We start from the raw sequence: 14,642 nt of genomic DNA, 5'->3' as shown, positions 1-14,642 counted from the left end.
TTTGCTAAGGCAGTCCTTGTGGAATTTGCAAAGTGATATTTGGAAGCCCATAGAGGGCTATGGTGAAAAAGGAAATATCCTCAGATGAAGTCTGGAAAGAAGCTTTCTGAGAAACTGCTTTGTGATGTGTGGCTTCCTCTCACAGAGTTACATCTGTATTTCGTGGATCTCTTTGCTAGCCTTATTTCTGTGGAATCTCAAAACAAATATTTCGAATCCCTTTGAAGACTCTAGGGCCAAAGGAAATATCCTCCGATAACAACGTGAAAGAAGCTTTCAGAGAAACTTCTCTGTGTTCTGTGAAATCATCTCACAGAGTTACAGCTTTCCCTTCAAGAAGGCTTTCGCTAAGACAGTTCTTGTGGAATTGGCAAAGTGATATTTGGAAGCCCATAGAGGGATATGATGAAAAAGCATATATTCACAGCAGAAAACTCGAAAGAAGCTTTCTGAGAAACTGCTTAGTGTTCTGTTATTTCATCTCACAGAGATACAGCTTTCCCCTCAAGAAGCCGCTCGCTAAGCCTGTTCCTGTGGAATTCGAAAAGTGCTATTTGGAAGCCCATAGAAGGTTATGGTGAAAAACAAAATATCCTCAGAGAAAAACTGGAAAGAAGCTTTCTGAGAAACTGCTTTGTGATATGGGACTTCCACTCACAGAGTTATATCTGTATTTCTTGGATCTCTTTGCAAGCCTTATTTCTGTGCAATCTGAGAACAGATATTTCAGATCCCTTTTTAAGACTGTAGAGCCAAAGAAAATATCCTCCGATAACAAAGACAAAGAAGCTTTCTGAGAAACTGCTTAGTGTTCTGTTAATTCATCTCATAGACTTACAGCTTTCCCCTCAAGAAGCCGCTCGCTAAGCATGTTCTTGTGGAAATCGCAAAGTGATATTTGGAGGCACATAGAGGGCTATGGTGAAAAAGAAAATATCCTCTGAGAAAAACTGCAAAGAAGATTTCTGAGGAAGTGCTTTGTGATGTGTGACTTCCACTCTCAAAGTTGCATCTGTATTTCGTGGATCTCTTTGCTAGCCTTATTTCTGTGGAATCTGAGAACAGATATTTCGGATCCCTTTGAAGACTATAGGGCCAAAGGAAATATACTCCGATAACAAAGAGAAGGAAGCTTTCTGAGAAACTTCTTTGTGATATGTGACTTCCACTCACAGAGTTACAAATGTATTTCGTGGATCTCTTTATTAGCTTTATTTCTGTGGAATCTGAGAACAGATATTTCTTATCCCTTTGAAGACTATAGGGCCAAAGGAAATATCCTAAGATAACAAATAGAAAGAAGCTTTCTAAGAAACTTCTTTGTGTTCTGTGAAATCATGTCACAGAGTTACAGCTTTCTGATCAAGAACCCTTTCGCTAAGCCTGTTCTTGTGGAATGGGCAAAGTGATATTTTGATGCCTATAGAGGGGTACGGTGAAAAAGGAAATATCCTCCGATGAAATCTGGAAAGAAGCTTTCTGAGAAACTGCTTTGTGACTTCCACTCACAGCATTGCATCTGAATTTCATGGATCTGTTTGCTAGCCTCATTTCTGTGGATTTTGAGAACGGATATATCGGATCCCTTTGAAGACTATAGGGCCAAAGGAAATGTCCTCCGATAACAAAAAGAAAGAAGCTTTCTGAGAAACTTCTTTGTGTTCTGTGAAGTCATCTTACAGAGTTACAGCTTTCCCCTCAAGAAGCCTTTCAGTAAGCCTGTTCCTGTGGAATTGGCAAAGTGATATTTCGATGCCCTTAGAGGGCTACAGTGAAAAAGGAAATATCCTCAGATGAAATCTGGAAAGAAGCTTTCTGAGAAACTGCTTTGTGATGTGTGACTTCCACTCACAGAGTTACATCTATATTTCGGGGATCTGTTTTGCTAGCCTTATTTCTGTGGATTCTGAGAACGGATATTTTGGATCCCTTTGAAGACTATAGAGCCAAAGGAAATGTCCTCCGATAACAAAGATAAAGAAGCTTTCTGAGAAACTTCTTCGTGTTCTGTGAAATCATTCCCAGAGTTAGAGCTTTCCCCTCAAGAAGCCTTCCGCTAAGACAGTTCTTGTGGAATTTGCAAAGTGTTGTTTGGAAGCCCATAGTGGGCTATGGTGAAAAAGGAAATGTCCTCAGATGAAATATGGAAAAAAGCTTTCTGAGAAACTGCTTAGTGTTCTGTTAATTCATCTCACGGAGTTACAGCTTTCCCCTCAAGAAGCCGCTCGCTAAGCCTGTTCTTGTGGAATTCGCAAAGTGATATTTGGAATTACTTAGAGGGCTACGGTGAAAAAGAAAATATCCTCAGAGAAAAACTGGAAAGAAGCATTCTGAGAAACTGCTTTGTCATGTGTGACTTCCACTCACAGAGTTACATCTGTATTTCGTGGATCTGCTTGCTAGCCTTATTTCTGTGGAATCTGAGTACTGATATTTCAGATCCCTATGAAGACTACCGGGACAAAGGAAATATCCTCCTATAACAAAGAGAAATAATCTTTCTGAGAAACTTCTTTGTGTTCTGTGAAATCATCTCACAGAGTTACAGCTTTCCCCTGAAGAAGCCTTTCGCTAAGACTGTTCTTGTGAAATAGGCAAAATGATATTTCGATGCCCATAAAGGGGTACGGTGAAAAAGGAAATATCCTCAGAGGAAATCTGGAAAGTAGCTTTCGGAAAAACTGCTTAGTGTTCTGTTAATTCATCTCAGAGAGTTACAGCTTTTCCCTACAGAAGCTGTTCGCTAAGACAGTTCTTGTGGAATTTGCAAAGTGATATTTGGAAGAACGTAGAGGGCTATGATGAAAAAGGAAATATCCTCAGATGAAATCTGGAAAGAAGCTTTCTGAGAAACTGCTTTGTGTTCTGTTAATACATCTCACAGAGATAAAGCTTTCCCCTCAAGAAGCCTATCACTAAGCCTGTTCCTGTGGAATTCGTAAAGGGATATTTGGAAGGCAATAGAGGGCTATGGTGAAAAAGAAAATATCCAGAGAGAAAAAATGGAAGGAAGCTTTCAGAGAAACTGCTTTGTTAATTGGGACCTCCACTCACAGAGTTACATCTGTATTTCGTGGATCTCCTTCCTAGCCTTATTTCTGTGGAATCTAAGAACAGATATTTCGGATCCCTTTGAAGACTACAGGGCCAAAGAAAATATCCTCCGATCACAAAGAGAAAGAAGCTTCCTGAGAAACTTCTTTGTGTTCTGTGAAATCATCTCACAGAGTTACAGCTTTCCCCTCAAGAAGCCTTTCGCTAAGATAGTTCTTATGGAATATACAAAGTCATATTTGGAAGCCCAAAGAGGGCTATGGTGAAAAAGGAAATATCCTCAGATAAAATCTGGAAAGAAGCTTTCTGAGAAACTGCTTTGTGATGTGTGACTTCCACTCACGGAGTTACGTAAGTATTTCGTGGAGCTCTTTGCTAGCCTTATTTCTGTGGAATCTGAGAACAGATATTTCGGATCCCTTTGAAGACTATAGGACCAAAGGAAATATCCTCCGATCACAAAGAGAAAGAAGCTTTCTGAGAAACTTCTTTGTGTTCTGTGAAAACAGCTCACAGAGTTACATCTTTCCCCTCTAGAAGCCGCTCGCTAAGACAGTTCTTGTGGAATTTGCAGAGTGATATTTGGAAGCCCTTAGAGGGCTATGATGAAAAAGGAAATATCCTCAGATGAAATCTGTAAAGAAGCTTTCTGAGAAACTACTTAGTGTTCTGTAAATTCATCTCACAGAGTTACAGTTTTCTCCTCAGGAAGCCACTCGCTAAGCCTCTTCTTGTGAAATTGGCGAAGTGATATTTGGAATCCCATAGAGGGATATGGTGAAAAAGGAAATATCCTCAAATGAAAACTGGAAAGACGCTTTCTGTGAAACTGCTTAGTGTTCTGTTAATTCGTCTCACAAAGTTACATCTTTCCCCTCAAGAAGCCGCTCCCTAAGCCTGCTCTTGTGGAATTCGCAAAGTGATATTTGGAATCCCATAGAGCGCTATGGTGAAAAACAAAATATCCTCAGAGAAAAACTGGAAAGAAGCTTTCAGAGAAACTGCTTTGTGATGAGTGACTTCCACTCACAGAGTTACATCTGCATTTCATGGATCTCTTTGCTAGCCTTATTTCTGTGGAATCTGAGAACAGATATTTCAGATGCCTTTGAAGACTATAGGACCAAAAGGAATATCCTCCGATAACAAAGAGAAAGCAGCTTTCTGAGAAACTTCTTTGTGGTCTGTGAAATCATCTCACAGAGTTACAGCTTTCCCCTCAAGAAGCCTTTCACTAAGACTGTTCTTGTGGAATTGGCAAAGTGATATTTGGAAGCCCATAGAGGGCAATGTTTAAAAAGGACATATCATCAGATGAAATCTGGAAAGAAGCTTTCTGAGAAACTGTTTAGTGTTACGTTAATTCATCTCACAGACTTACAGCTTTCCAATCAAGAAGCCGATCTCCAAGCCTGTTCTCTGGAATTGGCAAAGTGATATTAGGAAGCCCATAGCAGGCTACGGTGTAAAAGAAAACATCCTCAGAGAAAAACTGGAAAGAAGCTTTCTGAGAAACTGCTTAGTGACGTGTTCCTTCCACTCACAGAGTTACATCCGTATTTCGGGAATCTGTTTGCTAGACTTATTTCTGTGGAATCTGAGAACTTATATTTCGGATCCCTTTGAAGACTATAGGGCCAAAGGAAATGTCCTCCGATAACAAAGAGAAAGAAGCTTTCTGAGAAATTTCTTTTTGTTCTGTGAAATCATCTCACAGAGTTACAGCTGTACCCTAAAGAAGCCTTTCGCTAAGCCTGTTCTTGTGGAATTGGCAAAGTGATATGTCGATGCCCATTGAGGGCTACGGTGAAAAAGGAAATATCCTAAGATGAAATCTGGAAAAAAAGCTTTCTGAGAAACTGCTTAGTGTTCTGGAAAATCATCTCACAGAGATACAGCTTTCCCCTCAAGAAGCCGTTCGATAAGCCTATTCTTGTGGAATTGGCAAAGAGATATTTGGAAGCCCTTAGAGGGCTATGGTCAAAAAGAAAATATCCTCAGAGAAAAACTGGAAAGAAACTTTCTGAGAAACTGCTTAGTGATGTGTGAGTTCCACTGACAGAGTTACATCGATATTTCATGAATCTGTTTGCTAGACTTATTTCTGTGGAATCTGAGAACTGATATTTCGGATCCCTTTGAAGACTATAGGGCCAAAGGAAATGTCCTCCGATAAGAAAGAGAAAGAAGCTTTCTGAGAAACTTCTTTGTGTTCTGTGAAATCATCTCACAGAGTCACAGCTTTCCCCTCAAGAAACCTTTCTCTAAGCCTGTTCTTGTGGTGGCAAAGTGATATTTCGATGCCCGTGGAGGAGTACGGTGAAAACGGAAATATCCTCAGATGAAATATGGAAAGAAGCTTTCTGAGAAACTGTTTAGTGTTACGTTAATTCATCTCACAGAGTTACAGCTTTCCAAACAAGAAGCCATTCTCCGAGCCTGTTCTTGTGGAATTGGCAAAGTGATATTTGGAAGCCCATAGAAGGCTAAGGTGAAAAAGAAAATATCCTCAGAGAAAAACTGGAAAGAAGTTTCCTGAGAAACTGCTTAGTGATGTGTTACGTCCACTCACAGACTTACATCCGTATTTCGAGGATCTGCTTGCTAGACTTATTTCTTTGAAATCTGAGAACTTATATTTAGGATCCCTTTGAAGACTATAGGGCCAAAGGAAATGTCGTCCGATAACAAAGAGAAAGAAGCTTTCTGAGAAATTTTTTTTTGTTCTCTGAATTCATCTCACAGAGTTACAGCTTACCCCTCAAGAAGCCTTTCGCTAATCCTGTTCTTGTGGAATTGGCGAAGTGATATTTGGAAGCACATAGAGGGCTACGGTGGAAAACGAAATATTCTCTGATGAAAACTCGAAAGAAGCTTTCTGAGAAACTGCTTAGTGTTCTGTTAATTCATCTCACAGAGCTACAGCTTTCCCCTCAAGAAGCAGTTCGCTAAGCCTGTTCTTGTGGAATTGGCAAAGTGATATTTGGAAGCCCATAGAGGGCTATTGTGAAAAAGAAAATATCCTCAGAGAAAAACTGGAAACAAGCTTTCTGAGAAAGTGCTTTGTGATGTGTGACCTCCACTCACAACGTCACATCTGTATTTCGTGGATCTGTTTGCTAGCCTTATTTCTTTGGAATCTGAGAAGTGATATTTCGGATCCCTTTGAAGACTACAGGGCCAAAGGAAATGTCCTCTGATAACAAAGAGAAAGAAGCTTTCTGAGAACCTTCTTTGTGTTCGGTGAAATCATCTCACAGAGTTTCAGCTTTCCCCTCAAGAAGCCTTTCACTAAGCCTGTCCTTGTTGAATTCGCAAAGTGATATTTCAATGCCCTTAGAGGGCTACGGTGAAAAAGGAAATATCCTCAGATGAAGTCTGGAAAGAAGCTTTATGAGAAACTGCTTAGTGTTCTGTTAATTCACCTCACAGAGTAACAGCTTTACCCTCAAGAAGCCGATCGCTAAGCCTGTTCTTGTGGAATTGGCAAAGTGATATTTGGAAGCCCATAGAGAGCTAAGGTGAGAAAGAAAACATCCTCAGAGAAAAACTGGAAAGAAGCTTTCTGAGAAACTGCTTTGTGATGTGTGTCTTCCACTCATAGAATTACATCCATAATTCGTGGATCTTTTTCCTAGCCTCATTTCTGTGGAATCTGAGAACTGATATTTCGGATCCCTTTGAAGACTATAGGGCCAAAGGAAATGTCCACCGATAACAAAGAGAAAGAAGCTTTCTGAGAAACTTCTTTGTGTTCTTTGAAACCATATCACAGAGTTACAGCTTTCCCCTCAAGAAGCCTTTCGCTAAGCCTGTTCTTGTGGAATTGGCAACGTGATATTTCGATGCCCTTAGAGGACTACGGTGAAAGAGGAAATATACTCAGATCAAATCTGGAAAGAAGCATTCTGAGAAACTGCTTAATGTTCTGTTAATTCACCTCACAGCGTTACAGCTTTCCCCTCAAGAAGCCGTTCGCTAAGCCTGTTCTTGTGGAATTGGCAAAGTGATATTTGGAAGCCCATAGAGGGCTATGGTGAAAAAGAAAATATCCTCAGAGAAAAACTGGAAAGAAGCTTTATTAGAAACAGCTTTCTGACGTGTGACTTCCACTCACAGAGTTACATCTGTATTTCGTGGATCTGTTTGCTAGCCTTATTTCTGTGGAATCTGAGAACTGATATTTCGGAAACCTTTAAAGACTATGGGGCCAAAGGAAATGTCTTCTGATAACAAAGAGAAAGAAGCTTTCTGAGAAACTTCTTTTGGTTCTGTGAAATCATCTCACAGAGTTACAGCTTTCCCCTCAAGAAGCCGTTCGCTAAGCCTGTTCTTGTGGAATTGGCAAAGTGATATTTGGAAGCCCATAGAGGGCTATTGTGAAAAAGAAAATATCCTCAGAGAAAAACTGGAAAGAAGCTTTCTGAGAAACTGCTTTGTGATGTGTGTCTTCCACTCATAGAATTACATCCATAATTCGTGGATCTTTTTCCTAGCCTCATTTCTGTGGAATCTGAGAACTGATATTTCGGATCCCTTCGAAGACTATAGGGCCAAAGGAAATGTCCTCTGATAACAAAGAGAAAGACGCTTTCTGAGAAACTTCTTTGTGTTCTTTGAAATCACCTCACAGAGTTACAGCTGTCCCCTCAAGAAGCCTTTCGCTAAGCCTGTTCTTGTGGAATTGGCAACGTGATATTTCGATGCCCATAGAGGACTAAGGTGAAAGAGGAAATATACTCAGATCAAATATGGACAGAAACTTTCTGAGAAACTGCTAAATCTTCTGTTAATTCACCTCACAGAGTTACAGCTTTACCCTCAAGAAGCCGTTCACTAAGCCTGTTCTTGTTGAATTGGCAAAGAGATCTTTGGAAGCCCATAGAGGGCTATGGTGAAAAAGAAAATATCCTCAGAGAAAAACTGGAAAGAAGCTTTCTTAGAAACAGCTTTCTGATGTGTGACTTCCACTCAGAGAGTTACATCTGTATTTTTTGGATCTGTTTGCTAACCTTATTTCTGTGGAATTTGAGAACAGATATTCCGGAAACCTTTAAAGACTTTGGGGCCAAAGGAAATGTCTTCCGATAACAAAGAGAAAGAAGCTTTCTGAGAAACTACTTTTTGTTCTGTGAAATCATCTCACAGAGTTACAGCTTTCCCCCAAGAAGCCTTTCGCTGAGCCTGTTCTTGTGGAATTGGCAAAGTGATATTTCGATGCCCTTAGAGGGCTACGTTGAAAAAGGAAATATCCTCAGATGAAATCTGGAAAGAAGCTTTTTGAGAAACTGTTTAGTGTTCTGTTAATTCAACTCACAGAGTTACAGCTTTCCAATCAAGAAGCCGTTCGCTAAGACTGTTCTTGTGGAATTGGCAAACTGATATTTGGAAGCCCATAGAAGGCTACCGTGAAAAAGAAAAAATCCTCAGAGAAAAACTGGAAAGAAGCTTTCTGAGAAACTGCTTAGTGATGTGTGACTTCCACTCACAGAGTTAAATCCGTATTTCGTGGATCTGTTTGCTAGCCTTATTTCCGTGGAATCTGAGAACTGATATTTCAGATCCCTTTGAAGATGACAGGGCCTTAGGAAGTGTGCTCCGATAACAAAGAGAAAGAAGCTTTCTGAGAAATTTCTTTGTATTCTGTGAAATCATCTCACAGAGTCACAGCTTTCCCCTCAAAAAGCTTTTCGCTAAGCCTGTTCTTTTGAAATTGGCAAAGTGATATTTGGAAGCCCTTGGAGGGCTATGGTGAAAAAGAAAACATCCTCAGAGAAAAACTGGAAAGAAGCTTTCTGAGAAACTGCTTAGTGAAGTGTGACTTCCACTCACAGTGTTACATCCGTATTTCGTGGATCTGTTTGCTAGACTTATTTCTGTGGAATCTGAGAACTGATATTTCTGATGCCTTTGAAGACTATAGGGCCAAAGGAAATGTCCTCCAATAACAAAGAGAAAGAAGCTTTCTGAGAAACTTCTTCGTGTTCTGTGAAATCAGCTCACAGAGTTACAACACTCCGCTCAAGAAGCCTTTCACTAAGCCTGTTCTTGTGGAATTGGAAAAGTGATATTTCGATGTCCATAGAGGGCTACGTTGAAAAAGGAAATATCCTCAGATGAAATCTGGAAAGAAGCTTTCTGAGAAACTGCTTCGTGTTCTGTTAATTCATCTCACAGAGTTACAGCTTTCCCCTCAAGAAGCCGTTCGCTAAGCCTGTTCTTGTGGAATTGGCAAAGTGATATTTGGAAGCCCATAGAGGGCTATGGTGAAAAAGAAAATATCCTCAGAGAAAAACTGGAAAGAAGCTTTCTGAGAAACTGCTTTCTGATGTGTGACTTCCACTCACAGAGTTACATCCGCATTTCGTGGATCTGTTTGGTAGCCTTATTTCTGTGGAATTTGAGAACTCATATTTCGGATCCCTTTGAAGACTATAGGGCCAAAGGAAATGTCCTCCGATAACAAAGAGAAAGAAGCTTTCTGAGAAAATTCTTTGTGTTCTGTGAAATCATCTCACAGAGTTACAGCTTTACCCTCAAGAAGCCTTTCGTTAAGCCTGTTCATGTGGAATTGGCAAAGTAATATTTCGATGCCCAGAGAGGGCTATGGTGGAAAAGGAAATATCCTCAGATGAAATCTCGAAAGAAGTTTTCTGAGAAACTGCTAAGTGTTCTGTTAATTCATCTCACAGAGTTACAGCTTTGGCTCAAGAAGCCGTTCGCTAAGACTGTTCCTGTGGAATTGGCAAAGTGATATTTGGAAGCCCAATGAGAGCTATGGTGAAAAAGAAAATATCCTCAGAGAAAAACGGGAAAGAAGCTTTCTGAGAAACTGCTTTGTGATGTGTGTCTTCCACTCATAGAATTACATCCATATTTCGTGGATTTGTTTGCTAGCCTTATTTCTGTGGAATCTGAGAACTGATATTTCGGATCCCTTTGAAGACTATAGGGCCAAAGGAAATGTCCTCCGATAACAAAGAGAAAGAAGCTTTCTGAGAAACTTCTTTGTGTTCTTTGAAATCATCTCACAGAGTTACAGCTTTCCCGTCAAGAAGCCTTTCGCAAAGCATGTTCTTGTGGAATTGGCAAAGTGATATTTCCATGCCCATAGAGGGCTACGGTGAAACAGGAAATATCCTCAGATGAAATCTGGAAAGAAGCTTTCTGAGAAACTGCTTAGTGTTCTGTTAATTGATCTCACAGAGTTACAGCTTTCCCCTCAAGAAGCCGTTCGCCAAGCCTGTTCTTGTGGAATTGGCAAAGTGATATTTGGAAGCCCATAGAGGGCTATGGTGAAAAAGAAAATATCCTCAGAGAAAAACTCGAAAGAAGCTTTCTGAGAAACTGCTTTGTAATGTGTGACTTCCACTCACCGCGTTACGTCTGTATTTCGTGGATCTCTTTGCAAGCGTTATTTCTGTGGAATCTGAGAACTGATATTTCGGATCCCTTAGAAGACTACAGGGCCAAAGGAAATGTCCTCTGATAACAAAGAGAAAGAAGCTTTCTGAGAACATTCTTTGTGTTCTGTATAATCAAACCACACACTTACAGCTTTCCCCTCAAGAAACTTTTCGCTCAGCCTGTTCTTGTGGTATTGGCAAAGTAATATTTCGATGCCCATAGAGGGCTACGGTGCAAAAGGAAATATCCTCAGATGAAATCTGGAAAGAAGCTTTCTGAGAAACTGCTTAGTGTTCTGTTAATTCACCTCACAGAGTTACAGCTTTCCCCTCAAGAAGCCGTTTGCTAAGCCAGTTCTTGTGGAATTGGCAAAGTATATTTAGAAGCCCATAGAGGGCTATGGTGAAAAAGGATATATCCTCAGAGAAAAAGTGGAAAGAAGCTTTCTGAGAAACTGGTTAGTGATGTGTGACTTCCACTCACAGAGTTACATCCGTATTTCGTGGATCTGTTTGCTAGCCTTATTTCTGTGGAATATGAGAACTGATATTTCGGATCCCTTTGAAGACTACAGGGCCAAAGGAAATGTCCTCCGATAACAATGAGAAGGAAGTTTTCTGAGAAACTTCTTTGTGTTCTGTGAAATCATCTCACAGAGTCACACCTTTCCCCTCCAGAAGCCTTCCGCTAAGCCTGTTCTTGTGGAATTGGCACAGTGATATTTCGACGCCCATAGAGGGCTACGGTGAAAGCGGAAATATACTCAGATCAAATCTGGAAAGAAGCTTTCTGAGAAACTGCTTAATGTTCTGTTAATTCACCTCACAGAGTTACAGCTTTGCCCTCAAGAAGCCGTTCGCTAAGCCTGTTCTTGTGGAATTGGCAAAGAGATATTTGGAAGCCCACAGAGTGCTATGGTGAAAAAGAAAATATCCTCATAGAAAACCTGGAAAGAAGCTTTCTAAAAACAGCTTTGTGATTTGTGACTTCCACTCACAGAGTTACATCTGTATTTCCTGGATCTGTTTGGTAGCCTTACTTCTGTGGAATCTGAGAACTGATAATTCGGAAACCTTTAAAGACTATGGGGCCAAAGGAAATGTCTTCCGATAACAAAGAGAAAGAAGCTTTCTGAGAAACTTCTTTGTTTTCTGTGAAATCAGCTCACAGAGTTACAGCTTTCCCCTGAAGAAGCATTTTGCTAAGCCTGTTCTTGTGGAATTGGCAACGTGATATTTCGATGCCCATAGAGGACTACGGTGAAAGAGGAAATATACTCAGATCAAATCTGGAAAGAAGCATTCTGAGAAACTGCTTAATGTTCTGTTAATTCACCTCACAGAGTTACAGCTTTCCCCTCAAGAAGCCGTTCGCTAAGCCTGTTCTTGTGGAATTGGCAAAGAGACATTTGGAAGCCCATAGAGGGCTATGGTGAAAAAGAAAATATCCTCAGAGAAAAACTGGAAAGAAGCTTTCTGAGAAACTGCTTAGTGATGTGTGACTTCCACTCACAGAGTTACATCTGTATTTCGTGGATCTCCTTGCTAGCCTTATTTCTGTGGAATCTGAGAACAGATATTTCGGATCCCTTTGAAGACTATAGGGCCAAAGGAAATATCCTCCGATAACAAAGAGAAAGAAGCTTTCTGAGAATCTTCTTTGTGTTCTGTGAAATCATCTCACAGAGTTACAGCTTTCCCCTCAAGAAGCCTTTCGCTAAGACAGTTCTTGTGGAATTGGCAAAGTGATATTTGGAAGCCCATAGAGGGCCATGTTGAAAAAGGAAATATCCTCAGATGAAATCTGGAAAGAAGCTTTCTGAGAAACTGCTTAGTGTTCTGTTAATTCATATCACAGAGTTACATCTGTATTTCGTGGATCTCTTTGCTAGCCTTATTTCTGTGGAATCTGAGAACACATATTTCGGATCCCTTTGAAGACTATAGGGCCAAAGGAAATATCCTCCGATAACAAAGAGAAAGAAGCTTTCTGAGAAACTTCTTTGTGTTGTGTGAAATCATCTCACAGAGTTACAGCTTTCCCCTCAAGAAGCTTTTCGCTGAAACAGTTCTTGTGGAATTGGCAAAGTGATACTTGGAAGCCCATAGAGGGCTATGGTGAAAAAGGAAATATCCCCAGATGAAATCTGGAAAGAAGCTTTCTGAGAAACTGCTCTGTGATGTGTGACTTCCCATCACAGAGTTACATGTGTATTTCGTGGATCTCTTTGTTAGCCGTATTTCTGTGATATCTGAGAACAGATAATTCGGATCCCTTTGAAGACTATAGGGCCAAAGGAAAAACCCTTCGATAACAAAGAGAAAGAAGCTTTCTGAGAAAATTCTTTGTGTTCTGTGAAATCATCTCACAGAGTTACAGCTTTCCCGTCAAGAAACCTTTCGCTAAGACAGTTCTTGTGGAATTGGCAAAGTGATATTTGGAATCCCATAGAGGGCTATGATGAAAACGGAAATATCCTCAGATGAAATCTGGAAAGAAGCTTTCTGAGAAATTGCTCTGTGATGTGTGACTTCCACTCTCACAGTTACACGTGTATTTCGTGGATCTCTTTGCTAGCCGTATTTCTGTGGAATCTGAGAACAGATATTTCGGATCCCTTTGAAGACAATAGGGCCAATGGAAATATCCTCCGATCACAAAGAGAAAGAAGCTTTCTGAGAAACTTCCTTGTGTTCTGTGAAATCATCTCACAGAGCTACAGCTTTCCCCTCAAGAAGCCTTTCGCTAAGACAGTTCTTGTGGAATTGGCAAAGTGATATTTGGAAGCCCATAGAGGGCTATGGTGAAAAGGAAATATCCTCAGATGAAATCTGGAAAGAAGCTTTCTGAGAAACTGCTTAGTGTACTGTTTATTCATCTCACAGAGTTACATCTGTATCTCGTGGATCTCTTTGCTAGCCTTATTTCTGTTTAATCTGAGAACAGATATTTAGGATCCCTTTGGAGACTATAGGGCCAAAGGAAATATCCTCCGATCACAAAGAGAAAGAAGCTTTCTGAGAAACTTCTTTGTGTTCAGTGAAATCATCTCACAGAGCTACAGCTTTCCCCTCAAGAAGCCTTTCGCTAAGACAGTTCTTGTGGAATTGGCAAAGTGATATTTGGAAACCCATAGAGGGCTATGGTGAAAAAGGAAATATCCTCAGATGAAATCTGGAAAGAAGCTTTCTGAGAAACTGCTCAGTGTTCTGTTAATTTATCTCACAGAGTTACATGTGTATTTCGTGGATCTCATTGCTAGCCTTATTTCTGTGGAATCTGAGAACAGATATTTCGGATCCCTTTGAATACTATAGGGCCAAAAGAAATATCCTCCGATCACAAAGAGAAAGAAGCTTTCTGAGAAACTTCTTTGTGTTCTCTGAAATCATCTCACAGAGTTACAGCTTTCCCCTGAAGAATACTTTCGCTAAGACAGTTCGTGTGGAATTGGCAAAGTGATATTTGGAAGCCCATAGAGGGCTATGGTGAAAAAGGAAATATACTCAGATGAAACCTGGAAACAAGCTTTCTGAGAAACTACTCTGTGATGTGTGACTTCCACTCACAGAATTACATCTGTATTTCAGGTATCTCTTTGCTAGCCTTATTTCTGTGGAATCTGAGAACAGATATTTCGTATCCCTTTGAAGACTACAGGGAAAAAGGAAATATCCTCCGATCACACAGAGAAAGAAGCTTTCTGAGAAACTTCTTTGTGTTCTGTGAAATCATCTCACAGAGTTACAGCTTTCCCCTCAAGAAGTCTTTCGCTAAGACAGTTCTTACGGAATTGGCAAAGTGATATTTGGAAGCCCATAGAGGGCTATGGTGAAAAAGGAAATATCCTCAGATGAAATCTGGAAGGAAGCATTTTGAGAAAGTGCTTAGTGTACTGTTTATTGATCTCACAGAGTTACATATGTATCTCGTGGATCTCTTTGCTAGCCTTATTTCTGTTTAATCTGAGAACAGATATTTAGGATCCCTTTGGAGACTATAGGGCCAAAGGAAATACCCTCCGATCACAAAGAGAAAGAAGCTTTCTGAGAAACTTCTCTGTGTTCAGTGAAATCATCTCACAGAGCAACAGCTTTCCCCTCAAGAAGCCTTTCGCTAAGATAGTTCTTGTGGAATTGGCAAATTCATATTTGGAAGCCCATAGAGGGCTATGGTGAAAA

The 14,642-nt window shown here is 40.3% G+C and overlaps 1 pseudogene; it reads left to right on the top strand.

The window, feature by feature from the left end:
* Window positions 1-5,354: 5,354 nt before the first annotated feature.
* Window positions 5,355-10,203, top strand: LOC144340949 (uncharacterized; annotated as a pseudogene).
* The last annotated feature ends 4,439 nt before the right edge of the window (window positions 10,204-14,642 follow it).

The sequence above is a fragment of the Macaca mulatta genome, chromosome 5 (genome assembly GCF_049350105.2).
Source record: "Macaca mulatta isolate MMU2019108-1 chromosome 5, T2T-MMU8v2.0, whole genome shotgun sequence".
Taxonomy (NCBI): Eukaryota; Metazoa; Chordata; class Mammalia; order Primates; family Cercopithecidae; genus Macaca; species Macaca mulatta.
The sequence above is the reverse complement of the archived record's forward strand: the minus strand, read 5'-3'. Positions and strand labels throughout refer to the sequence as shown.